Source organism: Diceros bicornis, chromosome 8, assembly GCF_020826845.1.
Source record: "Diceros bicornis minor isolate mBicDic1 chromosome 8, mDicBic1.mat.cur, whole genome shotgun sequence".
Taxonomy (NCBI): Eukaryota; Metazoa; Chordata; class Mammalia; order Perissodactyla; family Rhinocerotidae; genus Diceros; species Diceros bicornis.
In genome coordinates this window covers 68,422,692-68,447,678 of record NC_080747.1, presented here as the reverse complement: position 1 = coordinate 68,447,678, position 24,987 = coordinate 68,422,692, and the positions used below count along the sequence as shown (strand labels likewise).

At 38.0% G+C, this 24,987-nt stretch overlaps 1 long non-coding RNA gene across 1 annotated transcript; it reads right to left on the bottom strand.

The window, feature by feature from the left end:
- Positions 1-3,095: 3,095 nt before the first annotated feature.
- On the bottom strand, positions 3,096-24,740 carry LOC131409358 (uncharacterized). Its single transcript, XR_009220905.1, has 3 exons — positions 24,633-24,740; positions 4,116-4,212; positions 3,096-3,203 (listed from the first exon to the last, which is right to left on the bottom strand). It is a non-coding gene; the product is annotated as an uncharacterized LOC131409358 (long non-coding RNA).
- Between the last annotated feature and the right edge of the window lie 247 nt (positions 24,741-24,987).

The window sequence follows — 24,987 nt, the reverse complement described above, 5'->3', positions numbered from 1 at the left end:
CAATAATACTCTTCTCAGAAAACTCTTTTGTTGCTTTAAGTTTAAAACAATTGCTGCAGAGAGGGTTGAATTTTAATAATATAGACAAGCCTCAAATCATTACGTTTGTATTTCTTATCCTTTGATAAACATTAAATTTTACATGGAAGTTAATTCAGAGAACTCCAATTATACAGTCAGTCAAGCTTGCCTTGGCCATAATTTGCATCTCCACCCCTGTGGCATTATATATGCCTGTCTTCAAATTTCTAAAGATTCTAAATAGACAATAATAGCTCAGTGGTTGTAAGAACAAAGAAATAGAACTTGAGTTAGTTCAATTATGTAACTCATTCTAAAGCAATGATTAAATCATGAATGTCCACTATCATTCAGCCAACTTCTGATGTTTGCAGAAGACAAAAAATTTCAGAAGTTTTTACAGAATATAATATAAATTTATGATAAATTTTTTGCTGAAGATATTTTAATGGAAATTTTTTGACTGCAGAGACATTTGCAAGCTTCTAAAATTGATCCTGAATGATCAACAAAATGAACAGTATTGAAATTTCTGGAACTTTTTTGTAAAATGGGATTACTTAGGAATTTCTGATAAATGTATTCTTATGTTTAAGCTTTTTCCTAACTATTTTAAATATCCATTGTTTCATGTGAAAGAAACTTTTAAAATTTCAAATTAACAAAAAATGTTCTTCAATAAACTATGAGCAAAGATGGAGTGACATATCTGACCATACTGTCTACTGAACATGAGTATGCAAAGATCTGTTTTAACAATGTCATTGACAAATTTGCAGAAGGCTTGAAAACATACGGAAACTGTAATGATATTACTCATTATTATGACATGTTTCTTTTTTCAAAAAACATGTTAATGCAATTAATTTTTTAACCTATAGTTTTTTTCTCCTTTTGTACTATGATACGTAATTCATTCTTTAAATTTTCAATTTTATGTTTTTGCTGGCATGATTATATATACCAAGTTCAATTGTCAAAATGTCAATATCTACGTTTCTCTTCTGGCTCTTATTATTTTATTTCATTTCTCAATTACTGAAAATACTTTTATCGTATAGAAGAGGGTTATTAAAAAATGATTCTCTCTGGGTATCAAATATGATAGGTACTACACCACCCATCTGAGCCCTGAATGTGGGAATGAAGGTTCACACCCAGAAAGACTGCCACCCTATAGTTTGATCCTATGTATTTCTGTACTTGCAAGATACTGCCTGCAAAATTCCTGGTCACTCTGATACAATGCACCCTGGGGTGTTAACACCTAGGGAAACTTGGGGCCTAGAGGGTCACCAGACATCTAATGAAGATGGGGTGGGGATCTAGTTTTGACTGAGCATATTATCTGCACTCGAGAACACGTGCACGTCACCGTACCTGGATCTTTGGCCTTGGTGCCACAGAAATCTTTCTCTTAAACACGCGAGGATTAAAAGTCCAGGCTTCAGTGAAGATGGGCTCTCCTTGGATTTACTGTCTTTAGTGCACAAATGTATTTGGCTTGTATCCTGAAAGTTGTGGTAGTCCAATAGCTCATGTCTTAACTGGAACCCAGAACTTCCTTCTATTGGGTGGCACCCCCTGGGACAGAGGAGACCAGCTTTGCCCTAAGCCTTAAGAGAAAATCCTTCCCTTTCTCTTCCTTTTGTTCCTTATTCCTGGCATCTGTCATTTTGGTTTGGCTAGAGGATGGTGAGGGGCTGATTAGAATCATTCAGGGAGATTTTGCCACCTATACACATCAGATCATCTAGGAATGACACGTGTGTAAAGTTTGATAACTTCCCCCTTTAAACTATAGTTTGTGACCAATTAGTGTGACATGAAATTAATTGTTCAGTTGGTACAAGTAGCAATCAAAAATCAGAATTGAGGGGGGCCAGTTAAGTTCGTGCACTCTGCTTCAGTGGCCCGAGTTCACGGGTTCACATCCCAGGTGCAGACCTACTCCACTCACCAGCCATGCTGTGGCAATGTCCCACATACAAAGTAGAGGAAGACTGGCACAGATGTTAGCTCAGGGCTAATCTTCCTCAAGTGAAAAAAAAGAGGAAAATCGGCAATGGATGTTAGCTCAGGGCGAATCTTCCTCAGCAAAAAAAAAAAAAAGAAAAAAAAAATAGAATTTAATCAAATTTTTAAAAAATCAGAGTGCCTTACTTGTAATATGAGAAATGTTATTTTAGAAATTTTGGGACATTTTTGCTTCAGGTGTGTGTGCGTGTGTGTGTGTGTGTGTGTGTGTGTGTGCCAGGGGGCAATGTAAAATATATTTCTAACTTGGGACCATGGTCAAAAATGTCTGCAAGTCATTGCCATGGAGGGCCAAGACTAGAGGGTAAGCTCAGGGAATGGCTAAGAAAACCGTCACTCCTGCTTTCTTCAGAGGCCCTGGACTTTCGTCTGCCTTTGTGAAAGAGACCCTGTAGCTCCATATGGTTCTGAGCAGGTTTCCAAGGCCCTGTCCTCTGACTTCTCCATCAGAAACCTAAGAGGAGGGAAGGGCACCGACGGAGAAAGATTCCTGGTCACACCAAGCACACCCAACAACAACAATCTGCATTTGTTCTATAGCTGTTGATGAAGAACCTGTCCATTATACTATTTCCTGTTCCCTCACTGACTGTCCAACATGAAGAATTTCTTTAAGAAATTAGGTGAAAGAAAACCCCATCTCCTCTATAAATTGGTAGGTGTCCTCCCTTAGGCCCTGACTGCTGGAAAGCTCCGAGGCTTCTGGAGAGTTTGACCCGTCAGCGTGATGTGGTTCAGCTTCATCCTTTCCTTAGTCCTGGCTTTCTTTCATGTATTTGCACTGTGTTTACTCCATCCTAATGACAGATGCCCAAATCTCTTTTGAAAAGAGGAAGGATGTGTGTGGAAAATATAAATGTTGCTCCACTGGGCAGTAAGGTTTTCTACAGTTGGGCCTGGGCCTTTCCTCCTTATACCCCTGGTGCCTGCCTAGCAACTCAGTTCAATATTATTGACATACAAAACACAGGAAAAACCAAGCAAAAAAGAAACCAAGCTTAATTTTAATACAGACTTTTAACATCTGCTTACCTCTAAATAATTCTGTTATTCTCTTCTCTTTTCATTTCCTTTCTTTATTTACTTCTAAATCCATGCCATGTTGGTAACTACTTATTCTGTCCACACCAGATGCAAACTCTCACCTGGGAAAAGGGGGATAGAGTTGGTATAAGAGAATCAAAGCTGCCCAAGAATTAGAAGCTGACACATTAGAAAGTTGAATCATGAAAACTTACCCTGGGCCAAAGAAGAGGGATTAATAGCACTCCTGTCTCTTTCCCTGGTTCATTTTCTCCACAGCACTTATAACTTTCTAATAAACTATATCCTTTACTTATTTACTTTATTTTTTATTTTTCTTTTCTCCTTAAAATGTAACCTCCATGAGACCAGGGATTTTTTCCCACTGCTATATCCCCAGTACCTTGCACATAGTAGGTGCTCAATTAGCTCCAGAAACCACACTTTTAACCAACGTTCTATTCAACTTCTTGAAACGATCAGTAGTTTCTGCCACCCCATCTTCCCCTAGCCCCACTATAGCTAAACTGCTGACTTGAGTCTGCCAGGCATGAACCCAAATCTGATACAGAAGAGTGGGGAGAGGATATACTTTAGGTTGAAGAATCCTGCATTGAGTAGGACTTTCACGTATCTTCTAAACTCCAGCAAGTCCCCAAACACCCACAAGGGAGGCTGTGATGTTCTTAATACCTAATGTTTCTAGTGACCATGAGCCCAGCTCTCCTGCCAGTGAACTGAGTCTCCCTGCAGCCCTGTGAGCCAGTCAACGGCTGCAAACACAAACACAGCTGTCAGCCTTAATGGCCTATTTCTACATTTCTCCTCTTCTTCATTCTACCCTCAAACAAACTGCAAAGAATCAAAAAAATAACTTCAGTGCACCAGAATGGAGGCCACACAGTAAGTTGGGACTCCAGTCTCCTTTCCTTAGCGTTTCTCAAAAAGAACTGGCATGCAGAGATAAATAAATGTTTCATTCATTTTAGAAATCCTGATCATGAGAAGGCAACAGGGCAGAGGGCAAAGCCTACCAGATTTTAAGTCAGAAGATCCAGGTTCCTGTCATAACTGTGGTTACCGTTATAACTTCAGGTAAATCAATTTCTTTCCCGGACTCAGGTTTCTGGTCTGTAAAATGTGAATGATAACCTTAGTAACCTCAGATGCTTGCTGTGAAGGTAAAATTCAACAGTATGCTGTAGAAACACAGGGAATCATATTAATATGAAATAATATCAGGGGTTACCCTTCCCTGAAAATAAAAATATATACATAAAGAGATAATTTAGAAGATTACAAGTACATAGAAAGGGCAGGAAAAAATGACAAAAGTTTATAAGACATCAAAATAATTTTCTATCTTCCTGAGTTTGCCAGGTAGGGTATTTAACAGCACTGTTAGGTATATACTGTTTTCTCCATTTTAGGGATAATAAAAATGAGGTTTAGGGATCATTAATTCATTAATTCATTCAACATACATTTATCGAGCACATGCAATTAGGCACTGAAAGTTAAGTTACTTTTCCAAGGCAACACTACAATCAGGCAGCAAAATCAGAATTCATCCTCAGGTCTGTCTGCGTCCAAAGCCCGTGTTAACAAAAATGATACAAAGTATCTGGAAGCTGTAAGGAACATCAGAGCTCGTTCCTTCCCAACCCCCTACTCTAAGCAGGACTACATTCTATGGAAGAATCTTTGCATCATTAATAACTCAGATGAGAGCATTGACAGGCTGCTGATAGTATTCCCAGATTACATAGCCAGCATATCGAATGACAAAGCAGAATCCATTAATTCAGTTTAACAATTATTTCCTGGTCACCTAGGACGAGCCAGGTAATATGCTAGGTGATTGTGGAGATACAAACACAAATAAGTATGTCCTTGGCCTAGAGAAGCTCAAAAGCTAATAGGAGAAACAGACATGGGAAAGGACAAAGGCATTGAAAGTCAGTTGGAGATGGTCTTTGACAAACTTGTTTCTGGGCACGAGAGACAGCCCCTGGGTATATCTCCATATGTTTTGTCATTGTTTTTTTAATGTGTGTATGGAGGGCAGGAGGATGTTGGAGTTTTAGTGAGCTGAAGAAAGTAAATTTTGTGTGCATAGGTACATTATGTGAGGCTTGGGCAAAACTCAAGTTGTATTAAAAATAATCCATCTTTGGCTGTATATACTAACATTGATCAGCACTTTACAATTCCCCTCCTCCAACAGACTATCCCTTCCAAGTAAAAACGTTACAATTTATCAAAAAGCCTTGATAACTTTCCTTTCAGAAAATGAAGATACAGAAATTCTGTTGTTTTTTCACTTTTCTTCTCCACACAAAATTAACTCTCATTTTATTAACCCATTCCCTCAAGTTTGTCAGTAGTTTCATGTTCAACTCATTTCCATTGGAAGTGGGGGGTCTCGGGGAGAAAATATGTGCTTTTTTAAAAAATATTCTGAAATGTATATGGCAGGCATCTCAGAAAAATGAGTCACATTTCCATATGAAGATTCAGGATTATCAGTAAACTTGATGAAAGCTAAATTCTCTTTCCCAGGCATAATTGTCATACAGGAGCTTTTCTTTCTCCCCTGTTCTAAAGTCTTCATTATTATGCATGCAGCAGTTAGCATTCTGCAGAGCAGGAAGGCATAGTTAATCTCTGAAGTTTAAAGTTTGTTAAAATGCACATCACTGTACATATTAAAAATCAGATTCTTCTGTCTCTCAAATGCATAGGGGAACGAGGCTTGAAATTAAAGATAAAAAAGGAAAGTGCAGAATATTGTTCTGTTTCTCTCTGTCATATGTTCATCAGTATAGAGCTGCATGACAAATTCAATGAAATAAAATTAGTTTCTATAACTCAATGGGAGTTCTAGAAGAGCACCTGAACACGGCATTTGCCATGGACGTTTGGAAAGACTTGATCTCTCAACCCCAAAGCACTGATGCGGATTCTATGAATATTAATGAAGAAGAACCACACCAAGGGGCAAATGGTTTTCTAATGCTCACTTCCTCCTCCCTTTTTTTTCCCCCCAAAATGGTCCTTTCAATACCTCCTGAACAACTACAGCAAACGTCTCATGCTTTGTGCCCTGCACTTGGAATCATACTTGCTAACCTAATTTCATACACAAGGCTTTAGAATTGGAGTTGCCTCAGCAGTCACCGATTACTTCAATGGATGCTCCATGCCTCAGTGGAGTGACCTGATCCAGGCATAACAGGAATAGCTGCTGAAGATTTCATCTCAAAGGAAATGTCCATCACTGAAGGGTGTCAAGGATGGGTATGTGAACAGTAGGAGCTTGTTCAGGAAAGAGGTCTACAGTGAAGAGAAGAGAATGAGCCCTCCTGGAGTGTCTGCATGGGGTCTGGTGCTTGGCTGTGTCATCTCATTCAATTCTTACAATAACTCTTTGAGGTGAATATTATTATACTCTCTTTACAAGTTAATTCACTCAATAAATATTTTTTGAACATCTATTACATACCATACATTGCTTACAAGTAAAGTAGACTATAAGGTTCTCTCTCTTACAGAGGTTTATTGGTTGATATCGTTTTGAAAGGCTTTAAATCTGTAAAGAATTTATGCATATATATTAATTAAGGGCTACCAAATCAGTAATTAGACATCCCTAATAGCCTGGTACAATTCAATATCTTTGAAGTGCTTTATCAACTGTAAAACAAATAGTATAAGAGCTTCATTTATAAGATATTATTAATATATTTGAATATTCCTGATCTAGCACATGGGGTTAAGAACACATATTCCTGGAGTTGCTTTAAGAGTTAAAGGAGATAGCACATACATATTTATGGGCTCAAAAAATGTTATTTGCCCTTCTATTTCACTTCTTTTTCCTCCAACTTATTCAAATATAATTTACCTCTAAGTAAAATGAAATACAAGGAGCATTTGTATTGGATTCCCATGAAGGGAGAGCGATTCATTTCTAAAGTAATGAAAAGATATCTTTTTAAGGGATCTTACCTATGAGACACTCCTATTGTTTGACATCCATGGATAGCATTAGAGAGAAGTTTTGTTGAACCTAAAAAACATATTTTATGCATCTATACCATTTTATAATCTAAAAAATACGTATAAAATTAGGGGCCAGCCTGGTGGCATACTGGTTAAGTTCACGTGCTCCGCTTTGGTAGCCCGGGGTTTGCAGGTTCGGATCCCAGGCGCAGACCTATACAGCACTCATCAAGCCATGCTGTGGCAGCATCCCACATACAAAATAGAGGAAAATTGGCACAGATGTTAGCTCAGGGACAATCTTCCTCAAGAAAAAGAGGAAGATTGGCAACAGATGTTAGGTCAGGGCTAGTCTTCCTCATCAGATAATATATTAATTAATAAATTAAATTAAATTAAAGGCCATCTTAATTGCAGCAAACTTTTATGAAAGTCTTCCTATATTTTTCTTCTAACATATCTAAAACTTAGAGTTTTGAGAAAGACAGGAGAAGGAAAACAGCAATATTTGATAAAACACCAAGAAGAGTCATTGAAGCTACCATGAAGAAATATTTAGTAATAAACCTATGCTGAATTTATTAATGTACACCATTTTTACATTTCTCTCTCTCTCTGATTTCTCATTTATGCCAAATTTCTCAAAGATAGTATAGGATTTTGAACAATATATTGTCAAAAATCTCCAGGAGATGGTGCTAGAAAAATACTTCACCAAACTGAACTTAGGACTCTTCCCACTGGTTAAAGACATGTTGGTATCACTATTCCTTCACCCGCTTGGCTACTTTCCCTGCAGTCTTTAGTGACAGTGAATCCTTACCAGTATTTCTTTATTCTTCCTGGCCAACTCTGTTAAAGAAAATTCCAAAAGAGGAGGCAATTTCAGAATAATCCTCTTACTAGAAATCAACAAACACAGAGGATATTATTATCTAAACAACTATTTTCCAAATTTTCTCAAAGTCCAAAGATATGCCTGTGGAGTATTTTAGTCTTCATCCCTAGAGCCATCATTGAACACTTTTTCTTCTTGCAATAAATATCCACAGTAGAGATGATCTAAATCATAATTTGGTCCAAAGAATGTCTTTATCCTGATTTCCAAATTTTTTTAAACATTCAGTTTCAAAGATAAACCATAATTAGGCATAATTATGTTTTATGATGATGTCCTCCAGGAGAGTCTAAAATATAGCTTGACATAGCCTGTGACCTTATATAAATGATTGCTCCTCTCTCTGCCTGTTCTTCAACTACAAAGTGACAGAACTTTTAGCCCAGGGGCAATCCCCACCCCACCCCCACTCCCATGTTCCCTACCTCCAGACATTTGGCAATGTCTGGAGACATTTTTGGTTGTAGCAACTGGGGGTTGCTACTAACATCTAGTGGGTAGAGGCCAGGGATGCTACTAAACATCCTACAATGCACAGGACAGCCCCTACAATAAAGAATTATCTGGCACAAAATGCCAATAGTGCCTAGGCTAGAAACTCTATGTTAGAGGATTTGTATAGGTCCTTCCAACTTTGAGTTTTACAAAGTTAATAGGTATATTATATGATATATACATAAATTCAATTCATATTAAAACCAAACTTCCAGCTTAAATAAATCTGAAATTTATCTTGAAATTCTAAACTATGAAAAGGAAATGCAGGAACTCAACAGCTAGCCAATTAGGCAACATATAGTAAGTGTCCACAGTAGACATATAGCACTTGGGGAGGGAAAGATCTTAAGATGTAGTTCCAAATGAAATAAAAAGTCAGCCACCGTGGGCTCCACCCAGAATAAAATGGAAGGAGAACTGCAGAAAAACCTGCATGGTCCATCAACAACATTTACTTCAAGCCAAATCCTGATGGAAGCCTAGATACTTTGCTTAAACTAAAGCAAGACAGTTGTGAATAGCTAGTCCTTCTAGCAGAGAAGTTTATAAAGATTTTCAAATAATTTATTCTTCAAAGGAATTGAGGGGGAGTAGATCAGCAGAGGAGGAAATGGCTATAGCAGCAGAGGCTTAGAATATGCCCAACTCTCCCATTAAAACAGCCAAAGCAACTTGACAGCCAAATTAAAAACTCATGGACTACATTTGCAACAAAACAAGGTGATATGAATCCAAAATACAAGCAAACGGGGACAAACCACCACCAGCCACAAGACGTGCATGCTACCATTGTCCCCGCAGGAAGAAGCAGGGGCAAACAACAGAGGTCTGTAGACTGAGAACACGAGAACTTCTATCAGCCAGCAGGTGTTACTGGAATTCACAGAAGACCACTTTGAGAGTGGTGACCGACACTGGGGTGGTTTTGTTCAATCCAACAGTACATATGTACAAGGGGCCTAAGGAATGACCTAAAAGAGCTGGAGCTCTCTAGCCACTGTGCACACATGAAACTGACCAGCCAGGGATCCTTTCCAGGACAAGGTCTCATATGAGGAGAAACTGCTGAGAGTTGAATCAAAAGTAAGCAGGATAGGGACAATAGACACAAGGAAAGGAAGTGGTCCAAATAAAAGTGGATCCAGGAAACAATACCAAGAAATCTCAGAGCCCAAGCTACCTTGCTTTTTAAAGCTACATGAAAATAAGCAAAGAATAAAACAAAAATAGAAAAGAGGGTTCTGTAAAATTAAAAAAGCTATCTGAACTTTAGCTATCTGTAAAATTGAAAAAGCTAAAAAAGTCTTCTAATATTTCTGAAAAACTAAATTCACACAAAAATGAGCAGTGGAAAAACATTGAGGTCTATATCTTAGACAGTTACTATAAGAGAAAAGATAACAAAAATAACATCTCTGTAGTCAAGGGCTGTGCAATAGAACTTTCTCCAATGAAGGAAATGTTCTATACCTGTGCTGCCAATACAGTAGCCATTAGGCACATATGGCTATTCACTAGTGAGCCTGAGGAACCAAATTAGATTAATTAAAATTTAATTAGATTAATTAAAATTTAAGTAGCCACATGAGGTTAGTAGATACCATATTAGACAGCATAGTTATAGACAATAAAAACGTTCCAAAAAGACTTACTCAAAAACAGATCAAAACTGTAATAAAATATTTCAAAATAAGCCAAAAGCATTAAGAAAATCATGTAATATAAATAAGCAACATAAATCAAAATTAGAATAACTCAAAACTGAGATGATAACCCTTAAGAAATAATTAGAAATTAAGAAAAAATATTTTAGAAATGAAGACTAAACTAAAAGAAAACAAGAGTAAATAAACACCACAAATAGTATGTTAAGAGAAATGAAAATGAAAAGGAGAAAGAAATTTAAAAATCAAAAACAAATGAAGACACAGATGAAAAGGATTAGAGAAAAGGGACAGTTATTGAAGAGTCGCTAAGAAGACCCAACATACAGATAATAGGAATACCTGAAGAAGAAAACCTATGTTGATAAGCACTAAAACAAATTCCAAAGACTGTAACTCAAGAACAAGTTCCTGAAATAAAAGAGACTTGAAACCACATGTTTGAAAATGCACACCATATACCCGGAAATATAAACCCAGAATGACAAAAACCAAGAAATACGTATTCTGGTAAAAGAATAGAATTTAAAGAAAAATTAAAAATTCTTTTGGAATCTAGACTAAAAGAGCACATGACTTATATAATAGATTGGATTATTGGCCTGTCATCAGACTTTTCAACAATAACACGTTATGCCAAAATAAAACTGAGTAACTGATTTTAAATACTCAAGGAAAAAAATTATGAGGCAAAGATTTTATATTCAGAAAAACTGAACTTCCAGTATAAAGAAGACAGACAGCAAGCAATAATAATAATAATTCAGTTACTATGTTCCTCATGAGTGTTTCTTGAGGAATCTACTAGAGAACAAGCTTCAAACAAGCAAGGTGACTAGAGGCTGGTGGCAAGCATTATGTATATAGCTACTTATAGAATTAAGATTCAGTGAGGATTAAAAGGGAGAGATTATAGTACATAATGGCTGTTGATCTGATAACATAGATTCAGTAGAACCATTAAAAAATGTGGGGAGTATGGGACTAGCATATGTAAAAAATAATTATTCTTTTTAATTATTAACTAATAATAATAACTAACTAATTATTTTTAGTTTTTTATAGTGGGCACTAGTAGTATTAGTATTGTTATTCTGACATCGTTGTATGGATAAAGAGAGAGAACAAATAATTACGGGGCTTTTCTAATTCTATTAACCCTTGAGAATTAAGATTCTTGGTGAGGAATTAAAGAGATAGAGATATATTATTGTTGTTACATGCCATCAAGTCCGCTCCGACTCCTGGCAACCCTATGAATGAGTGATGTCCACAATGTCCTGTCCTCAACAGCCCTACTCAGCTCCTGTAGACTCATGCCTATGGCTTCCTTTATGGAGTCAATCCATCTCATATTCTGTCTTCCTCCTTTCCTGCTGCCTTCCACTTTTCCCAGCATAATCGTCTTTCCCAAAGAATCCTGCCTTCTCCTGATGTGCCACAATAGGACAGCCTGAGTTTTATCATTTTTGCCTCCAGCGATAGTTTAGGCTTAATTTGCTTTAAGACCCACTTGTTTGTCTTTCTGGCAGTCCAGGGTATCCATAGAGCTCTTCTCCATCACTGTATTTCAAATGAATCAATTTTTTTCCTGTTGGCCGTCTTCACTGTCTGGCTTTTGCACCCATACATAGAAATTGGGAATACGAGGGTGTCGATAATCTTGGCCTCGGTCTCTAACCAGATCCAGTCGAATAAAACTACTGTAATCCTAAATATAAATTGGAAATATTGCTATAAATTTGTAAGTATTTTATGTTTATATACTGAAAATATTTACTTCAGCATTATTTTATATATTTATATTTACTAACATACAGTGCATATTATATATTATTCATATTATAACACATTTACATGATACAATATATTATGTACATATATATGCATACATAATATATATTATTTGTACGCGTGCGCGCGTGTGTGTGTGCATCCTAGCTCTCTGTTCACTGAAAAGGTCTAGAAAAATCACCACTCAAGTAGAAATAAGGATCTCTAGCAGCCTGGCTGTGGTCTTGAAAAACTATCTCCATTAAAAGAAACCAGGTCAGGGGCCGGCCCAGTGGCCCAGGGTTCGCCGGTTCGGATCCCGGGCACGCACCGATGCACTGCTTGGCAAACCATGCTGTGGCGGTGTCCCATATAAAGTGGAGGAAGATGGGCACGGATGTTAGCCCAGGGCTAGTCTTCCTCAGCAAAAAGAGGAGGATTGGCAGATGTTAGCTCAGGGCCGATCTTCCTTACCAAAAAAAAAAAAAAAAAAAAAAAGACCCCAGGTCAGGTTTCTTAAAGATATGCTGATTCAGGGAGGGATTAGGAAATGTACAAGATGACCTTGAAACACCTTGACATATCAAATGAATAGCAAGGAATCTATCTAAGATTCCCAGGATCTGGGGCCAGCCCCGTGGCTTAGTGGTTAAGTGCCCGCGCTCCGCTACTGGCGGCCTGGGTTCGGATCCCAGGTGCGCACCGACACACCACTTCTCTGGCCATGCTGAGGCCGGGTCCCACTTACAGCAACTAGAAGGATGTGCAGCTATAACATACAACTATCTACTGGGGCTTTGGGGGAAAAAATAAATAAATAAAATTATTAAAAAAAAAGATTACCAGGATCATGTCAAAAAGACTCAGAAACTAATTTATGGGGCCCCCACTGACCAAAAATGAAACAATTTTTAAACTCCAATAAGGATAAGCATTGCAATGGATTGAAAACCATCAAATATATTTAAAATATGTTTGAAACTCATGATTTCATAAGAACCAATTTATCTCGAATACTGGGTAAATAAAAAGACAGCACTCTCACTAGATAACCAAATGATATACAAGGGGAATCATCTCCTTAAAAAACTTTTCCAGCTATTAAGTGAAAATAAAATGATAGAATTAGACAGATTGATAGAATTAGAATAACACCATTTTATAACCCCCAATGAATGCATAGCTCTAAGAATTGAGCATCAATAGCTGGTACCATCACAAACTAACAAAAACTAGGTTTGATATACCTCCTGCTAAAATAACACAGTGCCAAAGGGATTGAACCTGAGTTCTATAATGTTGAATAAATGGATGGATGGATGGATATATAAAGTAACAAAACCACATAATAGGAATTCCAAAGTGACTTTAAGCTTTAAAATTGTATGATTCTCTTTTTTTTGTGTGTGTGTGAGGAAGATCGGCCCTGTGCTAACATCTGCCAATTCTCCCCTTTTTTTGCTGAGGAAGACTGGCCCTGGGCTAACATCCATGCCCATCTTCTTCTATTTTATATGGGACACCTCCACAGCATGGCTTGCCAAGCGGTGCATCAGTGCGCACCAGGGATCCAAACCAGAGAACCCCGGGCCGCCGCAGCGGAGCACGTGCACTTAACCACTTGCGCCACGGGGCAGCCCCTGTATGATTCTCTTTTAACATTAGTTAATTAGCAGGGCCTTTGATGAAGTGAATATCTCCTGGGACTTATAAATTAGTATGCAGAAAAGATCTCATTGTGCTCCTGCCTCCCCTGAGGAACTGGGATGTTTTCTCCTTGTGGACAGTGCAACTGATATTTCCCTCTGGGCCTTATCATTGCATAACAACAAGTTTCTTCTTTTGCGTGTGTGTGTGCCTAACTTGTGCCACTGTGGCTTGCTTCTCGGCCCCATGGGCATAACTGTCCACCAAGAGTAAAGAAAGAAGGATTAGAAAGGAAGCAAAGGGTGAAACCCAAGCCCATACTATATGCATAGATATAGTGTCAATCTTCATACTGTGAAGAAATGAAGTTTAAGAGGAAAATGCAGAGAATGGGAGACAGGAGCTGGTTTACACTTATGCACGTTTCCTCTATCAGTCGCCCACACTTAGCTTCTCCTCACCTGCTTATCCAAATGCACTGATGCATAAATATTCTTCCATTAAAAATATTACCCGTTTTATGCAACTAGCTTCATTCAAAGGACCTGTAATTAGTGCCTGTAAAAGCCCACTATATTTAGAGGGAATCATACTATTTAGACAAGGAAAACATGACATTTTAATTTGGATAAAGACCAGACTTCGTTCAATAAGAAAGAATACTATTCCTTCTGCTATATAGAAACTACATTTTAAAATTCTCCTTCTGCTAAGTTATAATGTATCTCATGAACCTTACAATCTATATAACATTTCAGTCTTTTCCTTATTTTTCTGGCCTTTTCTTGATACTTGTTTAAAAATCTCCTTGCATTGGCCTCCTGAGCCTGTTGGAGTAATATTAGGAAGCAAATGACCAGACATAATGACTTTCCAAGGTCCTTGTGCTTCCTTATTAACATTCAGTTAGCATAAGTCCTGACTTTATTATTGACTACATTGAATACACAAGACACTGACCTCTGCCATCTGCAACTAAATCTCTTCCTGCAGATCTATCAGAATGGTTTCATATATGGAGGAAGCAAGAGAAAACAAAGCAGCAACCACTTCTCTTTTCTGTCCCTAGAAACTTGAACACACTCACATCTGCAATCCAAAAAGAGGAAAGAGAGCCCCCTTTGCATTAATTACTGTAAAATCTGGAGTGAGGTTTGGAGTATAACCAAGAAGAAAAATTCAAGATGGCAATCCAAGACTCATCTTCCTAAACTAAGGTAAGACCACTGAATAAACAGAATCAGATATATCTGCCCACCACAGAGGAAAATGACCAGCATATATAATTTATTGCTGAGTCTTAAAATCAACCGATAGGACCCAAGGAATGCTTTGATTGGATAATGATGACTTTCTCCTGTGTGAATATGGAAAAATTTGCCAATTTAAGACTGCTTTACCTTCCCATTTAATCCCACATACAGGTGTAGTCAGAGAAAGTAAGTATAAGATGGTAAGTTATGTACCCTGGACTTGAAGCTTTGATAAGTCCCAGAAATGGAGGCCAGGGGACAACTGTGATATGATGCACTGAGTTTTGTTCTAAAGACCTGAGCTTGAGTCTTGATTCTGCTATAAACTTTGTGGTGGAAAATGACTCCAACTCCCTGAATCTCCATTTCTTTATTTGACAAATAAGAGGATTGTAGATGATCTCATGCCGACATGAGCCATTTATGTAGAAATTTATTACCATTCCTTTCTCTCCTTGCCTCTACTAAATTGGATTATGCCTTTCTGGCATTACAGGAACGTATAGTCCCATATATCTCTGCTACCAGAGGTGAAATGATTTGGTCACACGTCAATTTTCAGAGACGGTAAAAAAGAAAACCGTGCCAATATAGGCTGTTTAAAAAGTGAAAGCTTTCTCTTAGCATGTTTAGTTGAGTTTTTAATGGAGAGGAAGACAGAAGAAAGGGCAAAGGCAGTGGAAATGAATGGGAAGCCATGATGTACCCAAACTGTGGTGTATACAACCATCGTTCATCCATAATTCTCAGTCTTCAGGAAGCCTGAGGCTTCTCTGACTCTCTGAAGCAGCTCATTCTCCCCATTTCTTTGCCAATCTGCTTAACAAGAGAACAAATCAACTCAGACTTGTTTTATGAGAGTATTTTGGGGTTTGTAAAACTCTCTCAAATATGTTATATCGTTTAGCCATTAACACAGCACTTTGAATTAGGTATCTATGTATGTATGCATGTATTATTATTACCATTTATAGATACTAAGTTTGAGGGAGGTTAAAGATTCCTAAAAAGCTTACATAACTAGGAAAAGACTGAGCTGGAATCCCAAACCAGGTATTCAGAATCTAAATTCCTACTGTCTTTCTATTCCACAGTATGCCACTGATTACTGCAACCTCAGTGCACAGTAGAAACCTTGGCTTAGGAAAGGATTCTCATCTCCTTCCTAGATTCATGTCAAAGAAATCCAAAACATGAGGGAGAGAGGTTAATGACTTCAAAAGTAAGTTTTGGGTACTATAGTACAATACCAAAGGAGAATCAATGAAAGACAAGGAAAACGCAATTAGCAAAAAAAAAATAAGAAGCTTGCATTGGTTTTAACTGGCTACCTATAATCGGGAACTTTAAAAAAATCATAAATTATGTCGATGTTCTATATGGAAGATGGTCATGAATGGTACTCCATTTCATTAAAACTTAGGAAAAAGCAAGAGGAATTGACATCAGATGTAAAGATAATTTTAACAACTTGTTTCTTATTATAAAATTAATGCATGTTTACTCCTTAAAAAGTTAAAAACACAAATAAAAAGAATAAAATTACAAGCTTTATTATCTATTCACCCAAAGATAAACACTATTATCATGTTGGCATATATCCTCTCGGGCTTTGTTTCCTATGCATAAAAATATATTCTTTTTTCTGTATTCTACAAATAATTTTTACACGTTTTCTTTTTTCATAGCTATTTAATACGAACATTTCTCTATATTATTGAATATTCTATAATATTTAAAAGGCTGTATATTATCATTTCAGGAATATGCTAAAATCTAGTTAGCCAGCTTCATAGTTACATTGCTCCAATTTTTATTTATAAATAATGCTTCAGTAACATCCTTGTAGGTATATATTTGCATTCTTTGATAACTGGGGAGTGGGAGTGCACCATGAGGGGAATTTCTAAAAACAGAACTGATTAGTTAATAGGTATGCAATTATAAGATTTTTTTTAACTACTGCCAAATTGCCCTCCAGAAAGCTTAAGCCAAATTAATCCCACTAGCAACACACGAGCATACTACTTCCTCAAACATGGGAAATTTATTCCCACATGTTCATTGGACATTTGCATGTCTTCTTTTATAAATTACTAATTCATATCCAAGAAAGAAATTTTTGACAATGACTTATTACAGTAAGTCTGAGTTGTAGGAATTCTTTTCTTTGGAGTTCTTATAATCATCTAATTATAATCATCTAAATTAGTTCTAGGAACACTCTTCCTGAAGGCAGGAGGGATGAACTAGATGAATTCTTAAGATCCCTACCTAAGGTTCATTCATTCATTTATTCATTTAATCCTTTGTTGAGTACCGTTTTACTTCATATAACATTCTATAAGTTTATGTAGAGCTTTCTCATGCAGCATTTTATCTGGTACTCATGGTAACTCTCTGAAAGGGATTATTAACCTACGTCCATGTATGGCTTCAAGAAGTGCAAGAATTCTTTCAATTATATAAATAATTTGTGTATTTGTGCACAAGTACATTTGTTCATTGGAGAAAGTCCTGTAGCTTTCATCAGAATCTTAAAGGCTAAGAATCAATACCTTGTGAGAAAGAGTGGGAAGCTATTTTTAGCTCTATTTTACAAGTAAGGAAAAAGATTCTCCCTCAAAGTTAATTGCCTTGTCTAAGGTCTCAAGGTTATTAAGTGGTGGGATGAGGACTAAGTGGTGGGATGAGGACCAGCTCTGCTAGTTCCAAGTTCAGTGCAATTTCTACTATACCTTAAGTGGATAGAGGAGTTGAAGAGGTATAGCATGTCGTCCTTGCCTCAAGGACCCTAATGGCTATTGGAGAAGCCAAGACTTATGCATGAAAAGTTAAACAAGTAAAAAAAAATAACATTCCAATATGAGATTGCATAAGATCAACTGCCAGATAATAAATGATTTGAATTTCAGAAATTTTCTGAAAAGTTCCAACTGGCCTTCATAGAGAAGAGAAAATCTGGACTGAAATTTGAAACTTAGTAAGATGAATAGGGGGGAAGGGAATTCATGAAGAGGAGGGAGAAAGAAATGTAAGAGCATATGTCCAAGAGTGGTAATGTTCATGTTCCAGAGACACTCAATAGAAGAAGACTGAGACTATGGGAGAGAACTTATACATATTCGTATTACACTGACCAAGGAACCACTCAGCGTGGGTTTGTATCCTAGGTCTACCATTAATTTGCTGTGTTATGCTGCAAAAGCTATTTAACGTACCTAAGTTACAGTTTGCTCACCTGGAAAATAGGTATAATGGTACTCACGTTGAAGGGTTGCTTCAAGGTAACACAACACCTCTCACATAGTACAGTCTTTACAAATTACCTACCTACCCACCAGAAAAAGAGACATTTGGACAGAAAGATTGAGACAAGATTTTAGAGAACATTGAATGCAAGACTAAGAGTTTAGAAGAATCATTCAAAATTTGTTGCCCTGAATAGTAGTGATATGATAAGAACAATATTTTATAAAGATAAATTTTGTATTTAGGGGCATGATAGATAGATTAAAAAGTAGAGAGAAATGGAGTTGAGAAGAATAGCCAAGAGACTATTTCAATATTCCAGGCCTAAGAAGTGGTACTGTCTAGTCTTGATGCTAGCATGAGGACTAGAAGGAAAGGTATACAAAAAAAGAGACATTTTGAAGGATTTGATGGGCTACAAAAGAAAAAGAAGAGGGAAAAAAAGATAACCATGGGTGACAATACTTAAAGATGTCAGAAGTAAGAGCTAGTTAGGAGAGGTGAATATTGTTTCATTTTAAACAAATTGAGTTCGAAGTGACAATAAAATATTACATCAGTTAAGTTTCAGCCAAAAAACGCTGGAGTTAAATTAAGCAGAAAAAAGATTTAAAACTGGAAATTAAACGCTTAAAAATAATTGGGAGCACTAGAGGAGAGGATTCCAGGCTGGGCCTCCAGAAGTCACTGTAAGAGGAATATGACCGAACTGCTCTGCCAGGGATGTTGTTAGATTTGCCACTGCGGGAAGATGGGATTCAGCAGACTACCACTGTAATTCTTTTTTTTTTTTTTTGTGAGGAAGATAAGCCCTGTGCTAACATCTGCCAATCCTCCTCTTTTTTTTTTTTGCTGAGGAAGACTGGAAGACTGGGCTAACATCCATGCCTATCTTCCTCCCCTTTATATGAGACGCTGCCACAGCATGGCTTGGCAAGCAGTGCATTGGTGTGTGCCTGGGATCCCAACCAGCGAACCCCGGGCCACTGGAGCAGAGAACAGGCACTTAACCGCTTGCGCCCCCAGGCCGGCCCCAGTAATTCTTCATGACAAGAACCCACCCCACCACAACTGTGGTGCTGTCACTACAACTGCTCTCCACAGCCGCGAAGTGAGTGACCAGACTCTGATCCAGTGCTGCAGAAAAGCCCAGTGTGCGTCCACGGCCTTGCTCGGTAGCGGCACAATGCCAAGCAGGCAGACCACAGCCTTGCTTCGTGTCTGCCTTCCCAGTCAAACAAGAATGCAGCTAGCAGGCAGAACCTACTTTGAAACCAGAAGCCTAGCTACAAGAGAGTCTGGGAAATGTAGTGTTTTGCTTTGTTTTGAATTGTTTTAGTTTTCCAGACTCTGCACTTCAGGAAGGCCCAATAGAAGGCAGTTGGAATGGAGACAGTGCCAAACTACCACAGCCACCACAGACACTGCTGTGTAAATGTCCAGTAGGTAACTGAATAAGCATGGCCAAAGCTCACAAGAGGGATTGGAGCTAGAATAAAGGTTTCAGAGTGAAAAGGAAAGAGATGATATTTGACTTAATTAATTTTATGTTTGAATATCTTATAGAAAGAAATAACAAAGCCAAAAAGACTTATAACTGGAGTTTGTGGCTACCTATACACAACTATTGGGCCTATGATGCGATGAGTACCTCTAGACGTCTAGCCAAGCAAGACCAAAAAGGCCGGGGCCAGGGGCACCTAACCACTGTCCACAGACAACTGACATAACCATGTGATCTCATAAGCCCTGGAGTGGGCCTGATGGCTAACTCCCCAGCATCCCTTCCACCCGTGTGATTAATCTAAGCCAGTAAGCTAGTATAGTTCCCCCTGCAAGTGATTGGTTCGAGAATGGACATGTGAGCCAATTCTGGCCAGTGGGACATGAATGGCGGTTTTCTTGGTAATGCCAGGGAAAAATGTTCTTGCTCAGAGAGAGAGAGAGAAAGAGACAAAGAGAGAAAGATATGCTCTCTTGCTTCTTCTGGGTGTTGTCTTCTTTGGATGTTATCCCTGGAACAGATGCTGCAATCTTGCCTGAGGATGAGGCCAACAAAGGCAGACAGTGGAGCCGAGAGACTCACATGGAAGAAAATCTAGCAGCCTGAAGCATTCTTACACCCGGAACCCTAGTCTCCCTAGACTCCTTGTTAAATTGGGCAATTTGAGTCAGAATTTTCTGTTACTTGCAGCCAAAGACATCATCACTGAGTCCAGCATATTTCCTATGACACTGTCCATTAGATTTTCAGGGAACAAGCTTTCCTCTTTTCTAGCCTGAAATTTCCTCTACAAATAATATATTTTAATGGTATAAGTAAATTATATATATGGAGCATTGTTTGAAGACTATGTTTATTCCTCAAGATTATTAAATCAACTCAATTATTCAATTCAATTGAATGGAAAGACTCATATTTATTCTTCTAGATGTTACTGGATCCTAATTTGAGCCTAAATTGGGTTCATGTGGGGGCTCTAACATGTGTGGGAATATGTGATAACTGATGGGGTGGGTGCCCTCAGGCATTCGTTTGAATGAGCTTATCTTTATGCAAAGGTTGAGGAAGGAATCTGTTTCAGAGGAGGAGAGAGGGTATGCATGTCTCCTGACCCAGCCCCATGAATTACTAATGCCCCTTGTGGAAAGAGTCTGAAGGAAGAAACCAAAGGAGCTGTTTCTGCTATGGACTCTTTGAGAAAGGACACAAGCAGCCCTGATTGGTATCTCAGTGAGAAAGTGTGACTAACAGCAAATGAGAGAGATGCTCTCTCTCTCATGAGAGAAGTAGGCTTCACCATGGTTAAACTCATAGCTTTGGCACATTGAGGACTCCAGGGACTAGAGTCACCTAAAATCGCTTGGTGCTGGCCCCTTTGGCCTCTTTAGGAATACTGAATAACCATGGCATATTTGGGAGCGCTCTTAGCCATGACACTATTAACGAAGCTCATGAAGAGTGTGAGCTGTAATGCAGCATTACTGGTGTAATGGCTGCAGCACAAACGCTCAAGTGGCTTCAAGGTCAAAGTCTTGGGAAGAGAGGTCAGAGCAAGAGAGGAAGAACCTGGCAGATGTTGTGTAGACATCATAGTTCACCAGATTGTGTGTGAATACATGTGAGATTGACCTGGTACTTTAAGTAGTAAGTGAGGAGATTATAGAGACTGAACAAGAACAAGTCAGCTAAGGGTTAGTAACATTAGTGTGGTGTGATTAGGGGAAACTCAGGATGCAATTTTGTATTCTAGGCTTTGTCCCTGAATAAAATCTTTTCATCAAGAAGGTAAGTCAAAGAACACCAGACACATGTTCTGACACCTCATGCCCTCAGCTTATGTTAAGGCGTGCTATAAACATCTGGAAACCCACCGTTGCTTTAATAGCAAGGATCGTATTGAGAGCAAGATTTGTGTGTCTGCCATAAGAAGATTCATGTAAGAAATTTGCTTCAGACCTAATTACCAGTAAAAGCTTTGTCTTTCCTGAAGAATGTATGTTTTCTTCTTCAAAGACAATGAGAATATTTTATCCAATCGTATTTCTCTCCTTCCTTCTGCCTAGGCTCATACTAACTTTTCCTTTCTTGTTATCATTCTATTTGCTCTATATTTTCCCTTATTCTGCCTCCTCCCCCCAACTTTGTTATATAGGCATTCTAGTGAACAACTGCATATCCTTTAAGAACTGAAGGGTGGGGCGCAGGTGAAGGGTAAGAAATATTAGAGGGCTACCAAAGGGAGGAAGATTGGCTGAGAGAGAGTAGGGAGGGGAAGAAAGGAAAAGACCAGAAAAAAGAGAAAGAGGAAAGAAGAAAAGGAAGGAAGAGAGGGAGGAATGGAAAGGAGAGAAGCAAAGGAATAACGTGAGATAGAGACTTACTTTAGAAGAATGTTTCATAGTTTGCATCATACCTTCACAGATGCTTCCTCATTTGATCCTGCCCATTTAGAAGATGATGAAATTAAATAATCAGGGATACAGCAATTAAGAAATTTTCCAAAATCAAGCACTAGTAATAACTGTTAAAGAGAGGACACAAAACTCCCTCCTTCCAACTTTTGAGTTGTCTTCCCATTTGTACCACATGAGGTGTTAAGAAAACATACACAAAGACATTATCTCCATAAGGTCCTTCATACATGATAATTGGTATCAAAAGGACGGAAGAAGTCCTGTGTCCTCTTCAATTAGCGTGATAGAATATTAGCCTGAATCTTGTTATCAGAGGAGTGAGTTGATGATGCAGCACTCAGAGAATCTGGCACTGCCAGGATGTAACAGCGGTCAGGGAATAAGCCAGGCCTGGAAAACCTGGAGGAGGACTCCTGAAGACCCTCCAGGGGAGGGCAGGCGAAAGGAAGCATGCAGATTACCTATATCCTACAAAGCATTAGTGGCCTGACTCAGCTAAAATTAGAAGGCCTTTTCGTAGCAGAGATGAGTAAGATTTAACTTTCAAATCAGCTGAGCTTCCTGGTCAAATTAATAAACACCAATCCCAATTTGAGGAATTTTTTTTTTTTTTTTGCCTGTAGTAATTTATTATACAAAGCAACATAGGTACAGTAAAGGAGATCCGTTATCCTTTAGAAAATTCTACAAGATATATAGACACCATTTACTACATTGCACAGTATTGTGTTCATTCGTTATCATGGTGAAACAAAGGAAAATCAGTCTTTGTTCTCACGGAGTTTAAAATCTAGCTGACTCATGAAAGCAAATATGGAGGATAAATGAACTCTCTAAAGTTATTCATCAAAACTCTTCCTTATTCATACGTCAGGGACTATCTTTAGAAAGTTAAGGCATGGTAATGGCTCACTTATTAACTGGAACTGTAATCCTGAACCACAATCCTCCACTCCAAGTACTACAGATGCTGTAATAAAACACTCTTACCTACTTACTGTAGGAGGTGAACACGTGAAAATATTAATCCCAATTTTATGTACTGGGGCGAAGGATGAGCAAAGTATGGTCTGGACAAGTCATTGTATTAATTTTCAAAGTACTAGGCTCTGCATTATTTAAAATTAAATGGGGGTAAAGAAGATGAAACATAGCCAGTTAGGTAAGGGGAATGGATTGGATAATTTTACTAAACTCATCTTGCAACCTAAAGAAACAGACAAATGGACAGGTCACCAGGATGATGGCAGGTAAGCACTAAAGCGAAACTGGAAAATGCAGCCATATTGCTGATACTGCTCTTTGTTGATTGATGGTGCTCACTGCCATTAGCCACCTCATTGTTATCTCATCTTAAGTGAGACTGAAAACTACCTCAGGGACTGTGGGGATGCACAAAACTACGTAAGCAAGTGTCAACAATAAAATTCTAGGTCTATCTTGTTTGTTTATTTGTTTTATCTCTACCAAGGTTACAAGAATAAAATAGTCTATATTAATGGTCATGGATGAAGAAGTAAAATTTTGAGCCACGTTGCAAAACAAAAGCCAAGGAAATTAGTAGACAAGAGAAATGTTTGTGGTCTAAACAATTACAGTTGCCAATAGTGCAAATAGATACAGAAAGCTAACAAATCCCAGGTGATGACCAATTGATAAAAACTTAGAACAGAACTCCAAATGAATAGAAATCTTAAAGCTTGTTAAAAAAAAAAAAAGAAAGAAAGAAAAGAAAAAAGGAAATGACTTCATTAGATAAAGATAACTATGTATTTCATCCCAGAAAAAGAAATTCTGATTTCTTAATCTTAATTTTAAATTGTGATATATAGTCACCTTGACTTTGAGAGTAAAAGAAGTGGTGATTCTAAAATAAACATTGCTGTCGCTCGTCAGTGGCCCCAGGGAGATACTGTGGGTTAGGAACAGAGATAGGAAACCTAGATATAATGTCCTTCGGGAAAACTAATGAATTGGTGACTTACTTCAGGAGACTAGAGAAACTGAAGACTCAACCCAAAATATAAGAAGAATACATCAATGCTTTGTTCCCTAGTGTCTTTAGAAAGTTGTTGTTCTCTTGAAAGCAGTAAATGCAAATGCACAGAATTCTTAAGAAACAGCTAAATTTATACCTATGGATTTTGTATTCCTTTATATTTTACCTTTTGTAGTATTTTACATCCTCTTCCCAATCTGTGATTCTTCTTGTCCATGTCTCTTTTTTAACTTAAGAATTTATGTTGGAGGAGACAAAAAAAAGTAAATTAAAAATCCTTTACAAATCTCCTTTAACTATCATAGAGGGGGAGCCTGTATTTCATTGACTGTAGTTTATGCAAATAGGATCAGAGGAATTAACATATTGGAAGGAGCTGACATTTGTCCTGATATATTGAATCATTAGCATGACAGAATCACTTAAGCTGGATTCACTAACATCAGGTTTCCTCTCATTATTGACCCCTACAGAGTAGGCTCTGACAAGTGGAACTGCTGCAAAGTTCATTAATAATGTGGAATAAATCAATTGTTCAGGAAATACTGAAAACAGATGACACTGAACTCGTACATTTTGCAAGTTCAGCACAAATCCATCTCCACCAAGGACACAGGATCTCCCCGTGTCCTTTTCTGACCTACCTGTGGAACCCGGTCTTCAGTCCCCGCTTTCCTGGAGCATCCCACGGCCGCCCAGCTCCTCAGCCCCCTGGAACACAGCAGACCAATAGTCATTCAAAAAGAAACAGCTTCAGGTCTGAAAAGAAAGCACACGGAGGCTTCTACAGGATTTACATAGGTGAAGTGAGTGATGGCCAGAATCAGGGTATGCGTTTGGGCTTCATTCACAGTTATGGTTAATATTCAAATGTACTGTTTCTATTGCCCTAGACCTTAACTCACAAGAGCTCAACTTGTGTGGGTTAAAGGGTATTATCTGGAATAGGGAAGGGCCAAGAACATAACTTGGTCTATTTTTTAAGATGCAGCATCAGCT